The sequence below is a fragment of the Crocuta crocuta genome, unplaced genomic scaffold (genome assembly GCF_008692635.1).
Source record: "Crocuta crocuta isolate KB4526 unplaced genomic scaffold, BGI_CrCroc_1.0 scaffold503, whole genome shotgun sequence".
Taxonomy (NCBI): Eukaryota; Metazoa; Chordata; class Mammalia; order Carnivora; family Hyaenidae; genus Crocuta; species Crocuta crocuta.
In genome coordinates this window covers 639,821-655,459 of record NW_027527143.1, presented here as the reverse complement: position 1 = coordinate 655,459, position 15,639 = coordinate 639,821, and the positions used below count along the sequence as shown (strand labels likewise).

At 40.1% G+C, this 15,639-nt stretch overlaps 1 pseudogene; it reads left to right on the top strand.

Moving 5' to 3' along the window:
- The first annotated feature begins 13,186 nt into the window (after positions 1-13,186).
- LOC144228373 (protein kish-A pseudogene) lies at positions 13,187-13,423 on the top strand (annotated as a pseudogene).
- Positions 13,424-15,639: the final 2,216 nt, after the last annotated feature.

Here is a 15,639-nt window from a genome sequence, read left to right as displayed (position 1 = left end):
AAGGAGCCCTTCCTATCCTGGCTAAAAATGAATCATAATTCACTTTTCATTCACTTTTGAATCATAATCTGGGACAAAATACCATTCCATTGAGGGTGCAGCTGATTGCTTATGCATCCTTTTGACACTGTAATTAGTATTATTTGGTATTTGGTTAGTAGTTAGTATTTTGATAGTTTAATTAGTGTTACAATAGCATGTCTCATTATCTATAAGAGTGCAGCCAAGCACTGGACACTGATTAGATGAGCTGCATCAGGCTGTGTGCACAGGGTCTGTATACTCTAATCGAGTGTCTCTAGGAGGTTAGCTGCTGTATTCACTTCACTTGGATCAGTGCCTGTTGTCCATGACTCAGCTACTTCTTGAGTGAAAGGCAGAGAAAATCCTTATTTCCTCTTCTGCAGGGCTTAGAGGGTGTCCACATCAATTCCTCCAGGGTTGCCTTCTATAACTCAGGGAAGGAGCTGCTGTTGCAGACCTGGAGTGGACCCCAGAGCGGAGGTAAGTTTGTTGCTGCCAGTGACCAGCAGCATCTTCACCGATGACCTCCATGGCCATGCCCAACTCTATCAAATCAGCTTTGAGTAGCCTTTGTCCACTGAGGGTTTTCAAAAATCCGTGGTGTGTAGCCCCTCTCAGTTACCCTCAAGGGGACAGGCTCTGCCTACCATGGGAGTCTGAATTGTCTTCCACCTGTTGTAGCTGGGCTCCTTAGACGTTTCTCCATGTCACTGGCCCTCCCTCATCGTTCCCAAAGCCAGTCTGAGAGAGGTTTAAAACCATATTAGACTTTTGAATGTGTATATCTTTTGCCCAGAAATATTACTTTGTAGAATTTATTGTGGCAAAAGACTCACCAATACATAGCTATTCTGTTCCATTATTTATAATAATAAAAAAATTAGAAATAACCTAAATAGCCTTCAGTAGGGAAATGCTTACATCAACAACGTGAACATACGGTACTGTTATACAGCAGGTGCAGAGTAAGAGGTAGGTCCATAAAGCTGCGTGAACAGTAGCTGAAACCTACTGTTGAGTGAACAGAAGGAAAGTCACAGATTACTAAGTATTGTTTGATGTCGTTTCTGTAAAGTAACAATTGACAACAACAACAAGGAACCTGTGTATTTTGATAAGGATGACTATATGGGTATCTGTGCATAGAAACACGGCTAGAGTCCACACCACTGTAATGGTGGTTTCCTCTGCAGAGAGACTGGGATTGGGGATTCTGGGAAAGAGATGACTACATGCAACATTTAATATATTTGCTGTGGGAAGGTATTTGTGCTCACTTGTGTAATTAAGAGTAAATAGCAGTTTTTAAAAGAAAAAGAAATGAAATGAAAGCGATAGATTTAAAAAACTCAACATTAAGAAATCAGCAGTACTGTGGACTCTGCGCTGGGTTCTGCATGTGCTGACAGCTTCACGCAGATGACCCGGGTGCCCGAGAACCCTGCCACCGACACTATGCAGGGCTCTTCAGGAGCCACATGCTTGCCTTGGCCACAGGGCTGCAAGTTCTGAGCTGGAGAGTTAGGGAGAAAATGCTAATGATCAACTCTGTTTGGCGTGAGAGATATGAAATACGGGAGGGAGATGTAGGGAAAAAACTTCCTCTACCCATCTTAGGTTCATTAACTGGGGTTCCAAAAATGAGGCTGACAAAAGAGAGATTAAAGGAGAAAAAGAGGCAGAAGTTTGTTAATGTGTGCATCTGAACATACACATGGGAGGACTCCATGATGAATACCTCAAAGGGGTGGTAAGAACATGGGCTAAGACAGCATCTTAGCAAAAGAGCGATGAATTTGTAGAGAAGAGACAAGCTCAAACGAACTGAGCTCTTAGCGGGGTGTCTGGGTGGCTAAGTCGGTTAAGCATCTGACTTTGGCTCAGGTCATGATCTCACGGTTCGTGGGTTCGAGTCCCGCATAGCGCTCTGTGCAGACATTCAGCTCAGACCCTGGAGCCTGTTTCAGATTCTGTGTCTCCCTCTCTCTCTGACCCTCCCGGGCTCACATTGTCTCTCCCTCTCAGAAATAAATTAAAAAAAAAAAAAAAAAGAAAAAGAACTGAGCTTCTAGGGAAGGCAAATTGTGGGAAGGCAAATATATGTAAATATATAGGGAAACTAATGGAAGATAAGGGTTGTTTTTAGCAAGGTTTTTTATATAGGTCCCTTTGATGCCATCTCTGGGTTGATGAGTCTAGAGTTGTCTCTGGTGATTAAGAATAGTCCTGCCCTTCCTGGTGGATATGAGGCGTGCAGAGAGTTTTATTGTGTCTGTTCCTTCTCTACTGCCTTCAAGCTCAAAGTAATCCTTATACCAGAGTGGCATATTTTGGGGCGGCATGCTCTGAACCCTTTCAGAGATATTCTAAGGAAAGAGACTATCGCTAAAATCTTAGGTATGTAAGAAGGGAGTAAAGTTGTTTATTACTGTCAGATGTGAAGAAGATTGTACCACAGCCAGGAAGCAGGAAATCTTCCCCTTATATCTTTTTCTGACAAGCCCCTGTCACCACCACACCCTCCAAGCCCAGGAGCCTTCAGATTCACCACTCCCAGAATTACAGAGCTTGGCAGGCCTTTATTATGTTTATTTCATCAATTCTTGCTCATTAAAGTCTGACTCACATAGGAAGAACAGGGAAACAGGCCCAGTCTTTGGGGTCATAGAAGTTTTTAACCTCACCATAAACCTGCTATGGAAGAGAGTCGTCACTTTAAACAGTGGCCTTGAAACAGCGGTGTGGTTTGAGTAATCTTGTTCTCTTAAGGTCCCATAGCTGGCACTGAAGAGTCTGGTCCTTCTCTGCCCTCTGCAGCAGAAAGAGGACACTGCATGTTGTCTGGGGACTTCTCTTTTCTAGGCAACAACTGTCCTGAGGAGAGATCTACTGAAGCCAAGGGGCTTTGGTGGGCTTTAACCTTCTCCTATAGATGTTTCAGCTGGTGATTTTTGCTGTTAGAGATTGCTTTGCTTTCTCTAGTTCTAGTATGCTAACTCTTTTGCATGTAATACCTGATTACCGCAGTAGCCTGAATGCATCCCCTCAATATTCATATGTTGAAACCGTGATCCCATGTGATGGTATTGGGAAGTGGAGCCTCTGGGAGGTAAGTAGGTCATGAGGGTAGAGTCCCTATGAACAGGAGCAGGGCCTTTATAAAAGAGGTCCCTGGGAGCTCTTTTGCTCCTTCTGCCCTGTGAAGATGTAACTAGAAGGCATCAGTGTGCAACTGGGAAGACGGCACCCTGATTTCAGACTTGCAGCTTTGAGAACTGGGAGAAGCCTGAATTTCTGTTGGATGCAAGCCATCCAGTCTGTGGTAGTTTGTTGCAGCAGACTGAACTGACTAAAACAGTCACTTCATTAAGGGCTCTTAATTAAGTATCATGCCCATGACACCTGGATCTCTCTCTCTCTCTCTCATTCTCTCTCTCCCCATCTGTTTCATCCTTGACTGTGTACTTAGGATGCTGTTTCAGCACCATCCAAGTACATGTAGGTTGTGAGATGTGTTTCGGTGGTGCTGGTCACCTGGCTTGGCTTAGCATAGGTAGAACTGTGACCTTCTTTAATCTTTTTTTTTAGTTTATTTATTTTGAGAGACAAAGAGAGAGGCTGCGTGAGTGGGGGAGGGGCAGAGAGGGAGGGAGAGAATCCCAAGCAGGTTCCACACTGTGAGCACAGAACCCGATGTGGGGCCTGATTTCTCAAACAGTGAGCCAAAACTGAGTGTCGGATACTCAACTGACTGAGCCACCCAGGCGCCCCACCTTCCTCAATCTTGATAGTGGCTACACGTGATCAACAAGTATCATAGTGCACATGGCTGACAGGGGAATGGAAGGACTTGGCACCCACCAGTTCAAAGGACAGTTTGTGTGTAGCAATGGGATGTCCATTATTTTGTGGTCAGTGGACTCTTTCTGTGCCTAACAGTGGAGTAAGGCAGAGCCTCCTTCTGCTTTCTGTTAGAGACTGTGTCGGTCCGCTGAAGCCCAGCGTTTTATTGCTCAGTTCATTTCTATTGATGCTGCAGCTGTACTTCCATGAATGTTTTTTTCTTCTGATTACAGTATTATTACCAATGTAGTACTTTTATTTTTGCTGGCTCTTTTAGAGGACACTGGGAAGTGGGTATCAAGCATTGCTGGTCTGACATCATGATACCTTGTATATCACCATGGGCTTCTTTGCTATAGCAATTGAAGTATTCACAGCCTAAATCCCAAATGGCATTTGGAGATGCTCATATTTAGTGCCCTAACCGTCCTCCCTAAAGTGAAGTCAAGAAGTTGTCAATGTCCACAGACACACCCAGTCAGCCGTGCTATTTGTGGGGAGACCTAACAGGAGAGCAGACCCGCAGGTACAACAGTAGGCAACATTTTTAGTGGTTACCTAGTGAATCCTTAAATATAAATGCACAATAAAAATTCATATGAATTTTGGATGTAATTGACCATTAAAAGAAATATGGTTGGGGCGCGTGGGTGGCTCAGTCGTTTTAAGTGTCCGACTTCAGCTCAGGTCATGAACTTGCAGTTCATGGGTCTGAGCCCCGTGTCAGGCTCTGTGCTGACGGCTCAGAGCCTGGAGACTGCTTTAGATTCTGTGTCTCCCTCTCTCTCTGTTCCTCACCCACTTGCACTCTCTGTCTCTCTCAAAAAGAAAGAAACATTAAAAGCATTTTTAAAGCAGTGTACCTGGTTGACAAAAGGTAGGGAGTGGAATGGTAGAGGAGGAGAGGAGAAGGGAAGGGTAGGGCTTCTGATATCGTCACTTTACCTGGTAAGGAGTCAAGAAACACATCCTCAGTGTATGAAGCAAGGGCAAGAGGTTTAAATTTATTATTTGAAGGCATGAAGATTTTCAATAGAAGAACTAAACTAAAACATGAAAAGTTGGGAGGAGTGTGACTGGGAAGAGGTAATGTGAAATAGTGAAATCTTCATTTTCACGGAGGTGAATCAACAGATAGTGCACCACATTAATAAATCAAGAAACAATGAGACAAATATATTATTTAGAAGTGGGGAAGTGATTACCAGAATCACCCAAACCAGAAGTGGTTAAAAAGAGAAGAAGGGTACAGGATGCTATTACTTTTCATTTAATTTCATTTTTTAAGCCACATGTGGTCTTTCTTTGATAAAACAAGAACATATTTTAAAAATTAATAAGCTATTAGGTTAGAGACTGACTATGCACAAGTGAATGAGAGCAGACCCTTCATAAACTGATAGCTTTAATGTAACTATGTTTTGCTCATAACACATTCTTGCAGTTATAGGAAACATTTGAAAAAAATTCATATCAGTGTTGGTGTCTGCCTTAAAAAGCACATAAAGGAGAGAGTGCTAGTTTCTGGCCAAGTTTGCTGTGCCGGAGCCACATGCTGAGAGGTAAAAAAGACTTAGGAATCATTTCAAGGCAAAAAATATTATGCCACTGGGATGTCATTTCCTCATTGGTAAATGGAGGTGCTTAGGTCCTCTGTTACTTTTAATACCCACTGTAGATGTTTGAACAGTTGTGGCTCAATGCCAGCTGGGTGTTCAAATACACATTTTTCCAATTCCCAAAGAAATTTTTTTTTGTGACTTCTTGTAAATCTGGATCATTTTTTGTAAAGATATTAGAGTAAGGAAGTAAGTAAAGTAAGGCATACATATATCCTTTCCCTGGTCTATCTGGATAACAGCTAACAGAGAACCAAGGAAAGGGGAAGCCTTCTGAGCAATCAAGTATTTGCTTGTCTTGTCTACGAGGGTGACACTATCTAATGGGACAACATAAATCACTAGATTGAGCTAAACTTGAAAATGGACATTTAGTTAATTTCCCTCCGCTAACCAGTCGTGGGAGATTGTGGTAGGAAGACCAGATTCATTATAGACAAGAATAAAGAAATCAGATTTTTTTCCTGTTAAACTCAAGTTGCACTATGAATTAACTGCTACTCCACTATATTATAAATTTCTACAGACACACACAGCCATACCGGTTTTGCCAGTCAGCAATGGAAGAAGGAAATTGTGAGCAGGCATTTTGGTTTCAGTCCTTCTGTAAGGACTATGTTTGAGGGCCCTATAGACCATGTTTGCTGAATGTAGAGATGTTTTCTGAAAGTTTTTTTTTTTTTTTTAAACTGCCATGTCTGAAAGTGCAAAGGCAAAGAGTTAAGTTTTCTGGTGAGAAGAGGCTTAGGAATATGATGGAAATGAAAATCAAGATAATTTCACAAATTTGAAATGGTGAGCAGATGAGAAGCTGTACATGTAAATAGGAGATAATTGTTGAATAATAGAATGTTATTGATGGATGAGGAATAGATCACACAGAATATTTAAAGCCTATGCCTTTTATGCATATTATATGCATATTAAATTATGCCTATGCAATGGACAATAATGAACAGAAAGTGAAGAAAAAGTGTTAAGGGAGTGAGGAAGTTAGGGAGAGGGGGATGAAACCTGCCTGAACAGATTCGCAATGTAGATATATAATGTACAGCTCAAATTGAAACACAGATACCTGGTGGGATGTAGGTAAAGCACGGAGAGTATATCCAATTTTAAAGCTTCATAGGGCCACCTCATACACTAATGGTCATCCATCTAGGGGCTGCAAGCATGTATCCTTCATGGTTACTTTTTAATTCTGGACAGACTTATAAAGAGCTTCTGGAACTAACCTGTTTATAAATAGAGCTGCTTCTGGGAGGGTGGAGGAGAGGCAGGAAGAGCCATGAAAGCCAGTTATTAGGCCATCCCTAGTATTTGCAGGATCCAAAGGAATAGAATCCAAGTCTAGGTACTGTATGTCTCAATTAAAATTATAAATGAAGATAAAATAAATTCTATTATTTACTTTGACAAGAATATCTTCAAAATAATCTGGAATGCCAGGTTCAAATATAGAGTTTTTAGACCCCTTGGATCCCATGGTGAAATACTGGAGATTTGGAGAAAGATGGCCCCAAGTCCAGTAGCCCCCAGATTGGCCCCCTTCTCTTCCTACCGCTGCCTCCTGCATTGCAAGCAGCCTTGAGCACATGTGTGTGGATACCCCAACCAGGAGGTCCAGAGCCTCTGCAAAGAGCTGCCCTTGGCCATTTGTTGGGTCTGGAAGGGCACATGCTTGTAGCATGGTCTGCCATCAGGAGGGTGGATCTGTGGATAAGGCCTGTGGAGGACAGGCTTAGGCTGTTCAGGTAGGTAACTCCAGAGTCCTGAACACATGATCATGGTCTAGAAAGGCTCTAGGAGAGCACATGCCATCGGTCTTGCAGATTCCCTTCTTGGTGGCGAAGGATATAACCAAAAGAGGGCCAGTGTGGGTTGTCTAAAACACAGGGCCCAAGTGGGGAGAGATAGGCATTGAGGAGGGCACTTGTTGGGAAGAGCACTTGGTGTTGTTTGGAAACCAATTTGACAACAAATTATATTAAAAAGAAACACAGGGCCCAGATACTAGGTGGTACTGCTGGGAAGAATGATTTGATATCACATTGAAGCTTGTCAGAGAACTGGGTGATGGCAGTAGAGAAAGATATGACCTCACTAGCAGATTGTTGCTCAAGATGACTGGGAAATCAGCTTTGAACTGGGCATATTGGTCTATCCTTCAGTTACAGATTTAGGTAAGTTATTTGCTTGATATCTAAGTAGACGAGAGAGGGGTCAAGAGCAAATGGTTGCCTGTTACCTATCAATGACTCTGGAAAGATATAGCCTCATTTGAGAATGAATGAACATAAAACAAAAACATATGGGCCTATGAAGAATTACTGCAGGGGCGCCAGGGTGGCTCAGCTGGTTAAGCATCTGACTTCGTCTCTGGTCATGATCTCATAGTTGGTGATTTCAAGCTCCACATTGGATTCTGTGCTGACAGCTCAGAGCCTGGAGCCTGCTTTGGATTTTGTGTCTCCCTCTCTCTCTACCCCTCCCCCACCCCCCACTCTCTCAAAAAGAAGTAAACATTAAACAAATAAGTAAAAATTACTGCAGAATCTCACATAAGTTTTCTATCTCTGAAGAGCCTAAAGGATCCATAAGAAAATTATGGGGCATTGTGGAGAACAGGTTTGAAAAGATCTTCTAGGGTGCAGAAAAAAGCACAAGCAATAGGAAACAGAAAATGAATGTGAGAGCAACGGTCTAATATATGAATACTTTGTGTTCCTAGGGAAGATAGCATAACTAAGGATTAAAAGAATAGTAAAGGATGGAATAAAATGTAAGTACACAGGCTGAAGGGGCTCCCTGTATTTCAGATAAAAACAGAAGAGATCCATATGTAGATATATCCAAAGAGAAAATTTTGAATTACACAAGCTTAAAAAAATCCTAAAAACATCCTCTTGGAAGAGACAATTTAACTACAAATTGGAGAGGCACAGCAAGCATTTTTTGGCTAAAAGCATCCTGATATTCTTTGGAGGAATTGTCTTTTCCCCACCAGAGTCAGCACAGCACAATGTCAGCCAAACACCATTATTCTTTCCTGCCAAGAAGTGGAACGTGACCGGAGACGAATACAGCAGTGTCTCTCTGGAACTGGAACTTTCACAGAGTAACACAAAGGCGGAAGACGGTTGCTTCTGCTCATTCGCGCCACTTGCAGCGCCTTGATGTCCGCTGTCAGTTCCTGAAACTGAAATTTCAGGAGTGGCTCTATGTTCTGACTTTTCAAGTCTTTTGGTGAACCTCCCTTTAGATTCTGAGTTCCCCTATATCCCTTCCATAAATTTCACTTTTTGCTGCACTTGGCAAGGGACCGTAAGGGAAAAGAAGATTGACAGGGATGGGGGTGGGGGTGGAGAGGAGGACCCGCCAGAATCAGGACGGAGGTGGTTATATCCCCTTTCATTTGGCAGGTCCCAATAATCCAGAGCATAAGCCAGCGAAAAAAAATTGTGCTTCCCTAGTGTAGCAGTAGGTGGCGCTCTCACAAAATGAGATGCCCAAAAGTAAAGGGTGTATGAGGGCTTCTGGAACACTGTGGGCATCCTTCGGATGGTGGCATTGAATAGCATAAAGCCAGAGAATAGTCAAATCAAATCTCTAAGTTGTCACTTGGGGCAGATTTGCCGTGGCCTTACTGTTTGATGCCTTCCAGACTCACAATTACTGATGTAATGGTCGTATTGCTGTAGGCATAGTTCATGTGGAGTTCATTCCTTGTCTTCTCACTTCGGTAAACTGAGAATATATCAGATGAGACAGTTTAGCTGCTGGCATTTTAACGACAGAGAGTGCTTCTTCGGTTTACTATATTTATATTCTGTACACATGTTCACACAAGTATGAGGATTTCTCATATCCCGTAATGACACTAGCAAAGCAACCAGAATGGGTTGTCTTCAGAATCACTGTTAGCTGGAAGGCTTTTAAAGCTGTGGTATGTAGAGGATTTGGAAGAAGAAAAGGTTGTGACCCACACATTTAAAATAAGTCAAGTTGTTTTTCGTGTATGAGGGCAGTAGAAAGCTATTTTTAGATAGGTGAGGGCAGGGGGATCACAGCATCCACATTTCCTTTTTGAAAAAACGGTTCCAGTCAACCAAGAGAAGGAGCAAAGTAGAGCAGTAAGTACGGCGAACCGTGGTCTGAAATGACTTGCGGTTCTAACCTAAGCTTAGCCCCAACCCTAACCTGAACCCTGAGCCCAGGAACCCCTTCGGATTCGTTGTTGTTAGGGGAGTATTGCGGTCAAAGCATGAAGCTTGGTCCAGGCCTGCTTCCCTGAGCTGCTTCCTTCCTCTGCTGCTCACTTTCCTGTACCAGGAAACGTGTTTCTTGTGACACAGCCTTTGCCCCTATTACCAGATGCCTTGTTTGGTGCTTGTACTTTGTATTTTGTTTATGTATTTGCAAACAAAATCTACCCGATTCACAGGGCTGTGACTCAGAACTGAGAAATAAATGTTTCCCTCTTTCCACCAAGCAGGATGTTTAGTGCGACATAATGACCTTTTTTTTTTTCTTGCTAAGCAAAGTCATATTTTTCTGCGTCTTTAAAACCTGGATCAGACAATGTTATCATACAGAAATAAAAGAATTGATTTGTAAGTATATATAAAAAGATATACATTGAATGACCAAAAAAAAAATAAAAAAAAAACAAAACACCAAGAGGAAAGAACTTGAATGCTGTCACTATTGAGTGCTTGGATTAACTGTGGTATGTCCATATTTCTGGAATGTTGTGTGGCTTTAAAAAGGGGGAGTTGGGTTTATAGGCACTGAGCAATAGGAAAGGCCACCACGAAGTAAGGTGGAGAGAAATGGATGTAGAAAAATCAGAGGAGAAAACTTTTCATTTGCATGAATATTTTCATTTGTGTGCATTGATATGAACATGGGGAAGAGTGCAAACATTGAACTATTAACATTCATTGTCTTTTTTAAAATATTTTCTTTATTTTTGAGGGAGAGATAGAGACAGCATGAGCAGGGGAGGGTCAGAGAGAGAAGGAGACACAGAATCTGAAACAGGCTCCAGGCTCTGAGCTAGCTGTCAGCACAGAGCCAGATGCGGGGTTCGAACCTACGAACTGTGAGATCATGACCTGAGCTGAAGTCGGCTGCTTAACCGACTGAGCCACCCAGGCGCCCCTAACATTCATTGTCTTCAAGGAGTGGTGGGGGTAGAAGGGAGGGTAATGGGTGAGAGGAATACTATAGGGTTTTTATTTGGTACCCCTAGGATTTTTTATTTTATTTTTGGTGTGTAATAAAAGGCAATAAAAGTATATATTGCCTTTTCAGTTTGAAAGAGAAATCCAATGGAATAAATAATAGAGATAACTCATCCTGAATGACTTCAGTATTTTTTAATTGAGAAAGATGAATACATGATCCAGGGATAGATAAGAAATCAAATCCTTTTGCATGTCCTTTTCTGTCCTTGATCTATGTGATGGATCCATTGTTGAGTCTGCTTAAAAATTACTATATGTTAAATGTTCTCAATTTAATAAATTACGTACCTAGAATTTGCCCTTTAGAAGTCTGCAGTTCTGTGGTTTTTATTACGTTTGGAGTCGTACCTTGCAGTTTCTTTTGCATTCCTTAGGATTTTCTATATATGAGATCATGTTATCTGTGAATATGGTTCTACTTCTTCCTTTAAAATCTTGATGCTGTTAATTTTTTTTGCCTAGACATATTTACCTCTAGAACAACACTGAGTAGAAGTGGCCAGAGTGGGGGCACCTGCGTGGCTCAGTCTGTTAAGTGTCCAACTTTTGATTTCTGCTCAGGTCATGATCTCACAGTTAGTGAAATGGAGCCCTGCATCGAGCTCTGTGCTGACAGAGTGGAGCCTGCTTGCGATTCTCTCTCTTTCTCTCTGCCCTTCCCCCACTTGCATGTACTCTCTCTCTCAAAATAAATAAATAAACATTAAAAAAAAAAAGAAGTGGTCAGAGTGGACATCTGTCTTCTTCTTAATTGTAGGGGAAAGCATTTAGTCTCTCACGATTCAGCATGATGTTTGTATAGCTATTTTAAAGATGCTCTTTCTCAGGTTGAAGAGGTTCCCTTCTGTCTTTAGTTTCTTGAGTTTTTTTTTTTTTTATCATGAAAGAAATTGGCTTTCAATTTTTTTTTACAACCTACTTTGTTGAGGTAGGATTGATTTTAAAAAGCTGTACATATTTAATGCTTTCAACCTGGTGAATTTGGAGATAAGTATACACACATGGAAACATCATCACAATCCATGCCATAAATACATCCATCATCCCCATTGTCCAATATTTTTTCTGCATCTATTGACATAATCATGTGGTTTTTGGTTTTTACTGTTAATAGAGTGTATTCTATTGGTTGATTATTAGATATTAAACTGACCTTGCATTCTTGGAATGACTTCCACTTGGTCATGGTGCATAATCCCTTTTATATGTTTCTGGATTCAGTTCGTTAGTATTTTGTTGGACTTTTGCATCTCTATTCAAAAGAGATGTTGGTCTTTAGCTTTGCTTTGTTTGTATTTGTGTGATGACTGGGGTTTTGGTATCAGGGCAAGATTGGTCTCATAAAATGAGTTGGGGAGGGTTTTTTCCTCTGCAAACTTTTGGAAGAGTTTGTGAAACACTGATGGTAATTCTTCTTTAAACATAGGGTGGAATTCAATGTAGAAGCCACTTGGTTGTGGGCTTTATTTTGCGGGTAGTTTTTGATATTAATTCAATCTCTTTACTTATTATGGGTCTACTCAGATTCTGTGTTTTTCCTTGAGTCAGTTTCAGTCATTAGAGTATCTCTAGGAATTTGTCTGTTTCATTTCATTTAAATAATTTGTTTCCATACAATCATTCATTGTATTTCTTTATCATTCTTTCATTTTTTTTTTAAAGTTCGGTATGTATATTACCAGTTTGATTCCTGATTTTAGTAATTTGAGCTTCTTTCTTTTTTCTTGATCAGTCTTGCTAAATGTCAATTTGTTGATCTTTTCAGAGAAGCAGCTTTTGCTTTCATTGATTTTCTCTGTTGTTTTTCTATTCTCTCTTATTAACTTCTGCTCTAATATTATTTCCTCTTTCTTCTTGCTTTAGGTTAACTTGCTCTTCTTTTTTTGGTTTCTTACAGTTGAAGATTAGGTTAATCATTGGTAATTAAAAAAAATTTTTTTTAATACAGGCATTTACTGCTATAAATTTCCCTTTGAGCACTGCTTTATCTCCATTCCATAAATTTTTATATGCTGTGTTTTTACTTTCACTCATCTTAAAGTATTTTCTAATTTCCTTTGTGGTGATTTCTTTCTTGACCCATTGGTTATTCAATTTCCACACTTACAAATTCTTCAAATTTCCTTGTGTCATCAATTTCTACTTCATTCCACTATGGTTGGAGAACATAATCTATTTCCAATCTTGTTGATTTATCGGGGCTCATTTTATAGCTTAACGTATGGTGTATTCTGGAGAATGTTCCATGTGCCTTGAGAAGATCGTGTGTTCACTGCTGCTGGGGAAAGTGTTCTTAAAGTGTTCTGAGAGGTCTAGTTACTTTATGGTTTCATACATTACTTTATAAAATCAGTTTGTACAATCTTGGATATATTACATGATTGAAATTATATAGAAACTCTCAACAAAATATTTGGAAGGGGTTGTGGCTGGGGCTTTGCCAGCCTCACTATGTCTGCCATTTTCAATTTTCAGAGTCGGTTGACTGTAATCTTGCTGCTTGTATGTTCCTGTGTTTATATCTCATCCTTGGTACACAGCCTCCTGGACAGAAGTAAAACAGGAGTGTTGGGTATATTTTGGAAACACTCCAGAATTGGTGAACAGCAGAGTCCTTACGTTGCAGTGTGCTGTATAGTGATGGCCTCCAGCTTCCTTTTCATACAGTGGCTTGGGAAAATATCGTAATTTAATTGTCATCAGATTTCAGTATGAAAAAAGGATTTATCTGCAGAAAATAATGGAGTGGACGGTTAGCTCTTTTATCTCAGAACATTGAATGAGATAAATTTCTAGCTGCTGTTCTCTATTTTTGTTGCTGGACTAATGTTCTGAGTAAATAAGATGTAACCATTTAACACTGAAAGAGTTAAACATGTCTGTAACAATCAACCCGAGCATTGTCGCTACGGCATTACATTGTGCAAATGTTATTCTGCTGTGTCAGACACCAGTTTGTAGTGAGGTATGTCTAAGGCATAGGATAGAAAACAAACGTGATAAATTACTCAAGTGCCTTTCCCTGTGATTTGGAAACGAAAAGCCTTTATAGAATGAGAAAAAATATTCTGAGGGAATCCATGAATTTTGATAATTACCTCTACCTGGTGGGACTGTGAATGGCTTCCCTCCTTATTCTATTTTCCATATTCATTGTGATGAGCATGTATTATGTAATATTGATAAAATAAACGTAAATTAAAAACAAATCAGACAAAATGGAAGAGGGCAGTGGGAAAGACTTACTGAAGGAGGTAATGAAATTGTGGTAAGATTTATCCAGGTATATTTCTCATCGCAAAACATTGTGCAAACAGCACGTCCTCAGTGCTATATGTTGAACCGAAGATGATAGCTTTCCATCTTTCCAAACATTAAATATAAATGTAAGGAATTGACTGCTCACTTTGGCTTTCACGTTAAACTTGTAGACTTAGTGCAGCTCATATGTGTAAGGTGTGAGAAAAGGGGCCTCTAAGGATTGGAATCTTCAATCTTTCCTTTTTTTGAGGATGAATCTCCTATTATCTGTCGACAGCCTTGTTGCTGTCAGTCAGATCGCCTGTTGCTGGATTTGGCAACTCCATAGGCAGTATTTTTTTTTTTTTTAATTTTATGCCAGGGGAATCTCAATTAAAGTTTTGCTGGCTATGTTTTGCTAATTGTTCGACATATTAGCAAATTTCAAGTTTCTACTCTGTGAAATAATTATGTGTACTTGTTTCTGATTAGAGAACAACAAAGATATTTATTGGTTTATATCCACGCTTGATCCGAAAAGATTTGCAAGGGTTTGATGAGGATAGAGTTATTTTCTGCAACCTTCAAGGACTTTGGCTTTAATGTACATTTTGGAAAGCTTAAAATACGGCATTGCTGTGACTTGGAACTGCTCCATCCTTGCTCGCAAGCAGAGCACTTGCAGAATCAGCATTTCCTGTAATAGGATCATGTTGTAAAATGTGGTGCTATCTGCAAATAGATTAATAATATGTGAGGCAATGCCAGTTTTTATGCCTTATAATTTGGGATGATTTTCATCACCACTGTGAGTGGTTCTATTGTGAAAGCAAAAGGAATAAGTAGATTGCAGGCTTGATTCTTGCTAGATTGCAGTCTAGACTACAACGTTTATTTTGGTGCAAGGCTTAGCTTCTTATGTAGAGAAATAATAACCTAAAGCACAGTTCTCTTAAATCATATTTTCTTTCCATTTATGAAGAAAGGCTACCTCTAGGGATTTTCTAATAGGCGAAAACATTTTTTTTTTTTTGCACTTTATGGTAGGGAATTAAATAAAAATTTCCTCTGCCAGTGTGTGCCAAGTTCCCGTCCCTCACGAATCTGCTAGGGGTGACAGGAATCTCTAAAACTCTTTTTGTTGTATCTGTCCTGAGTTAGAATGAGAGCACAAATTAGGAATTTTCCTCTTTGCTAAAATGTACAATGATAATTCAAATACAGTAAATATCAATGAAGATTCCATCTTGCACCGTTCTCTCTTGCTTTTCTTAAGATTTTCAGTGATTCTTCCTTGCTTGTTTTTTCCCCCTATGACCAAACATTGAGGTTAGATTGAGAGTTTAGCAAAGTAATGAGTTTCAGGCAGTGTTATATGGCTAAGGAGGATAAAGTGACAAGATTGTTTTCCAAATGCTCATGGTATCTTTTTCACTTATATAGGAGGATTGCATAGGAATATATGGGTGTGTGTGTAGTACATATATTAGAGGAAAACATTTGTCCTTTTATTTTATTCTTTTTCTATGAAAATTTATCAGTGGACTATTTCAGTTGTTAACTTAGGAGTTTCAGGATACCAGCAGGCTGCTCTGGGCCAAAAAGCTGATGATTATGTTTCCCTTAAGTTTTGAGACTGAATGTTGTTTTTTTTTTAAAAATAT